This window comes from Limulus polyphemus, unplaced genomic scaffold (assembly GCF_000517525.1).
Source record: "Limulus polyphemus unplaced genomic scaffold, Limulus_polyphemus-2.1.2 Scaffold676, whole genome shotgun sequence".
NCBI lineage: Eukaryota > Metazoa > Arthropoda > Merostomata > Xiphosura > Limulidae > Limulus > Limulus polyphemus.
In genome coordinates, this window is record NW_013666286.1 from 255,229 (window position 1) to 261,623 (window position 6,395).

Genomic DNA, 6,395 nt, shown 5'->3' on the forward strand with positions numbered 1-6,395 from the left:
AACGATAAATATATATTTATAGTACTTGTAAAGTAAAAAATACTGTGAAATTTCAAGTAAGCCCAAGTGTAACATTTGGAGTATACATAAAAGTAATTTACCCATGCAAAGCTTTTTCTTCAGTTATCTACAAATCTATTGTACAACTAAAGAGGGACTACAGAGTCAGTTGTATGTGTGAAAGTTAATATTACACATTGACTAAAACAGTATTTAGACATCAGCTGGATACACTAGCAGAATATTTTTCATGTGTAAACTCAAGCTTTTCAGACAAATGAACGAATTTACGGCACGAATGATATGCCACATTCGATGTTTGATATCCTGCCTCTATATTTATTTGTTTATTCTACACGTTAGCTTAAATATATATCTTAACTCTACTTGCGATGGATTATTTTTGTTAACTATATCGCCACTTTTCCGGTATATGGTAAAAGAAAAGTAATTTTTTGTTTCACTTACTTCACATGGCTCGAGAATTAGTCCAAATCCGAACTTATCCAAAATATTTTGTCACACATTAGGGAGACATGTACTGTTGACGACAACATAAGTGCTAATGCTGTTACTATTCACTAATACTGATTGTTTTCACACCCTGAACTTTCGAAGTCAAAACGCTGTTACTGGTTTCTTTCACACCGTGAAATTTCGAAGTCAAAACAATGTTACTGATTTCTTTCACACCGTGAACTTTCTAAGACAAAACGCTGTTACTGGTTGCTTTCACACTCTGATAATTCCAAATCAAAACGCTAATATCTTGTGGCTGCATCTGGACATTAAATTTGCAAGTTTGTAACATACTAACTCCAGAGTTAAGAGAAAGCAAGTATGTCAAAGTACTACATAACATTGTTATGGAATTGGAAAACAAGGAAGTGTAGTACCTCACATTATATATATAATTATTGCTTATGGATTTTATGTCTTTACTGAAACTGTTCTTTAGTTATATAAATATAATGGAACTGTTTGTTGTATACCTATGTAACTACTTCGCAGGGTGTAGATGGATCTTCACCAAAATTGGTATGGGAGTTCATTAGGTCCACGCTGGATTATATACAAATGTTCAGTTTTGCATTTTGCGTTTTGCGGATTTTATGGGAGTTTTTTGTTTTTACCACTACTTCGCCCCCTGTAAATGAATTTTCACCAAATTTGGTATGGACGTTCATTGAATCCATGTGGATATACTTACAATTTTATTTGTACATTTTGCGTTTTCGTGTTTTTTACCACAACTTCGCCCACTGTTGATGGATCTTCACCAAGGGTTTGTTGGGTCCATACAGAGATACATACAAATTTGCGAATTTCACATTTTGTGTTTTGCAGTATTTATGGACGTTTTTTACAATTACATATAAGGGGAGCAATTTTTAATGTCCTAAGATAACCTTTAATTAATCATGAACTTACATATCTTCCGTCGAGGGAACGGGTACTCCAGCTAGTTTTCAATATCGTATAAAATCAATCAAACTATTTTAGGACCGCGACACTGATATCAAAATAATGTTTTGCAGAGATTCAGTTACATAAATAGGGTACATATATAACAATTATATTTCTATGTAAGAGTATATTAAAAAAACTCTTAAAAATGAAATTGGATCAATTAAGATAAACCACGTTGAATTCATAAAATAGACAAAAGAAATAAAGACGGTGAAAATCTATTGTAATTTCAGTCATAAAAACTGAAAGAAGAGAATAAATAGGAACAAAAATATCATTTGTAGATCACTATAGAGATATTTTAGATATATAGATATTTTAAAAGAAGAATTATCATAGTTTGTTTGCTTACGTATGAAGTCATTAACTTACTAAAAGGGTAAAATTTAAATCTTTAAACGTCTTATCTGGCTTTCATAACTTTAATTTGATTTGAAAAGTGTATTTGACTTAACTAACGACAGGCAAGTTAGCAAGAAAAACGCCAGTTAAGCTTATTTACCAACTCCGTTATGGAGAAAGTTCCTAGTTGGAATAACAAATTAATTCAATTTTTTGTATTTACATAATATATTTGATAAGGAACGTTTATGCACAGTAGAAAAATAAAACAAAAATAATGTGACATGGCTAAAATGGTAAATTATACAAGATAAACATTCAAGACCTTACCTTTAAGATCTAAGTTTAGAAAGAAGTCAACAATAATTACACACACACACTCTTTGGATAATTTATTATCTATATTAATCAGCAATCAATATTATTTAGAACAGTTATGTGACGGATTTATTATTATATATTTATTTTAACATCAACATTTGTTTAGATCAAATTTATATTTAGAAACATACATAGCTTGTACTGTTGAGCATGTGTTGGGAAACTCCCGCATATTCTCCAGTGTAGTAGAAGATTCTCGAGAGTATGACTCAACAATATAGGTGTGTACGTAAATGCTTAAATTTGTATTGTTACGTAATCTGAATTTTCTAGAAATCCTTCGCAGCCTACAAATATAGCCAACGCGATGTACCTAAAGAGAGTATTAGTTTGCTATAAACTTTGGAAGCTATAATTGGAATTGTTATAACTCTTAAAAATTGAAAAACTTTAGATATTTGACCAGGAGCATTTACAAAGTTCGAACATTACAAATCATTTAACTTCAATGTATTCTCATCGGACATTAGTACTTTTACAAAAACTATTATATAAATTCATCGTGAAAGACTCAGCGCGCGTGACTTGTGAATAATGAAGAACAAAGCTAGCTAGCTTCCGTTAAGCGAATCGTACCCACATCAACTCGCTCATCTTGAACCATCGATAAGATATAAAGGAAGATACAGACTAAATGGAAGATTTTCTATTGCTTGTAGGTTTGTGAAACTTTTGTTTATAAATCATTGTTTGTAATAACTGTTATTGTAAATTGTATTGTTGTTTGTATATTAAAACACTTTTGTATTAAAAAAAAGAAAACTGTGTGTATCAATCTTGTTGGGAAATATCATAAACTGACTATATATCAGCTTTTACTTAATACTAAATTCAAAGTACAATTTAACTACTAAATTGAAAGTATCATTTAACTCAAATTCAGGCTATTTGAAATTCTAGTACGTAACAGTTAATAAAAATCATAATGAAACAATTAAGGAAACATTACAATGTTTAATCTTTTTATCAATTTTTTTTTTTTGGTGGTATTAAAACAAGAAAAAAATTGCAAACTACTATATTCCTAAACTTAGCTTCCTTCCAACGATACAAATACTTTTATTTTGATTAGAAAAAAAATCCATGAAACAGAAAGATAAGATGAGTTTAAATGCCCAGGGTACTGTTGCAAAAGTCTGCGATACTTCATCACATGATTAAGTATAGTTTAATACCACTTTATCAAGATGCTAATTTATTGAGTTGCCTGATGACTTTCGTCTGTTTTATCCTTATATAGAGGTCGAGTACGTTGTATAAAAACTATTTCGGAGCCTCGCCACGTTCTTACAGTTTATGTTTCTACGTCCGATCATACTCTGTCTGACTATCTTGAATCTTGGCAGTAATCCTGAGCGTAGTTTAATTGCAAAAGGTTTTGTCGTAAGGCTGTCATGTTCAAAACGCGCTCTTCGTCCTTACGTGTTTTCTATAATTCACCTAGTGTACGAGGGTGTTTCAATAATCCACTCGCTTAGAAATCCATAGGCGCCGTGTTGATTTTCACTGAAAGTTGATTTACATGGTTATAAATACATAATAGATACGATGTTGTTATGCGCGGCTGCTTTTTTACTCCACGAGTGTTAAACGCTTGTTTACATGAAACCTCAGGCACAAAGCCACTTGGCTTAGTATATAATTACTTTAAAAGACATGAAGCTTTATTTAAAGCGATGTTCTAGACTTATTTGTATTATTTGAAAAGGCTGCATTTCTACTGGAAAAATGTTAAACGCACTTAGTGGGGACTATGTCTTATTCTAGGCATTTATTTGCCCATTGCTGTGCATTAACAAAGTCAACATATAAGATAATTAAAAAACTGATAATTTAAAATCTACAAATAGGGATCGCAAAACAAAGTAAGCAAGCAAGGCTGAGAGATTGCTCAAGCTACAAATTTCTATTATGACTCTATTGTAGTGTGGGATCGCACAGGAATTTTGTAAAAACTGAGAGAGTACCTTTAAACTTCATTCAATCTCCTTAATTTTTTGATATAAAAAATCTGGTGTTTCCCTAGTGTGCACATTGGTTAGAGACTACAACTCGTGCATATTCTAGCGCATTAATTGAAAACTGTCACGTAAAATGTTTCCGATTTTGCTGTTGCATATTGTTACTCGAATCGCTATTGTTCATCGTTACTCAATTTTGCTGTCTCTTCGTGGATTTCCACGACTATATTTCAGCACGTTTTTAACAGTGGGCGATTACCGTATTAGATATTCCTACCCAGACAATGGTGGTGATTCTTTCTAGTGTTTCTGAGACTTAGCTGAAATCGTGAGTGCTTATTTATTATTTATTAGCATTGCATATAGCACTATAGTTTTGCTATGTTTAAATAGTTGGTGTTAAGATAGCGTTGTATATGTTGTCGACTACACATTTAAGCTAAATGTGTAGTCGTTGTTGTCTATTTTCCATGCATTACTTGCGTTGCCTATTTCTAGTGAACATTGGCGTACAGCAGGCTGCCGAAGAACATACATATGTGTCATGTAGACCTAACAAGATAAGCATGTTACTGGGTTTGTTTACATTGCATTAATCTGTGTTGTATTATCTTAGAAGAAATATTATTCCACTCTGATGAGATTGCTTTGTTGCTGCTCGTTTTTTGTTACATTGCATTGTGACATTGATGAAAGCTGGTCATTAAATCTGTGACGAGTGACGATAAAATCTTTGCCTTCAAGGTGGTCCTTTGAGAACAAGTTTACATTTTGTTTGTTGTAGTTGCATAACAGTATGTGTCTTTCTTTTTATCCTTTTTTATTTTGAATAAGTTCAGTGTGGTGGTTGGGTGGAAAAAAACCAATACAGCAACAAATTGTTAAAAAACATATAACATTCAACTGAACGCATATGCACGTATTTAGTTTATAAATGGACATAAAACTTAAGAATAAGATTAGTAAAATTGTTAATTTAGAAAGGGGAAATACGGATCGTCAAAAACTGTAGAAACAAGTTGATTCAAAATGCAAAGATTATATTTTCAAGGCTGGAAATAATGTCTACATTATTTTTCTCAAGTTACAAATCCTTATTTTGACTCCACTAAAATTGATAAATACTGTAGACCTAACTACTAGATCACGCACGGCCCATACCCTAATGATTAAAACATGTTAAAATAAGTCAATGTTAATAACATATTAGATAATATGTCTTGAAGGAATGATCTTGTATACTCGTCTGAAACTTTTTCAAACTGTTATGAGTTCGAAAATATGTACATCTTTAATACAATTAAGTGTAGTCAAATATATACTTCTCAGCTCTCACTTTTACTCGCAGATCCTTTAATATAATTTATTGAACTAGGATATTTAAAAAGAGCATGTCTAATAGTTACAATGCTTAACTAATAAGTGTAATATCGTCACAATGAAGGTGCTTCCATAAATAACCTACTTAGTGAAATGGTGGAAAAAAAAAGATGTTATCATACACTTACGTGAATGGGTGGTTTAATGGATAACCTGGTGGGTGGAAGGGTTAGGAGGTTATGGTATACGTATATATATATCATCAACTAATGATGTTTCATGCAAGAGCATAAAAAATTACCCAGCAATTTTTTCCAGCAGAGTTTCATCAAATATTTGTTACTTAAAACTATTTTATATTGAAAATTCAATTAACTAAGGAACAACGTATATTTAAGCATTTTAAATTATTCAAACATTGCATTTCATCCTCATCTCTACTGATTAACGACAAATTAACTTTCGTTTTTCATTTTATAATTATCTTTCTACCACTTCAGCTTTATAGTTAAAACTAATATCACCGATCTCTTTGTCAATGTTCACAACATATTAGATTAAAGCTTCTTTAAATAAGGAAAGTGAGAAATTGACTAATGGAATCTGAGCTTAGGTCCAATTCAAAGACTGCTAAAGGATCATCACTCTTCCTCAGAGTAAACTTTATATTACCATTAACTGTTCCACGAGAACAGGGACCATATAACTCTATATCGCCATGCAGCTTTCAACGTTGTAGGCGAAAGAAAGAAAAGAAAAGGAAACTTTTTCTGAAAAATGTTTGTTTGTTTCTTGAATATCACACATAGCTACACAAGTTTCTACCTAGTCATCCCTAATTTCAAAATGATGGACTAGAAGAAAGACAAAAAGTCAACACCTCTTGCCTTCTACTCTTGGGCTACTATATTTTTTGGATAG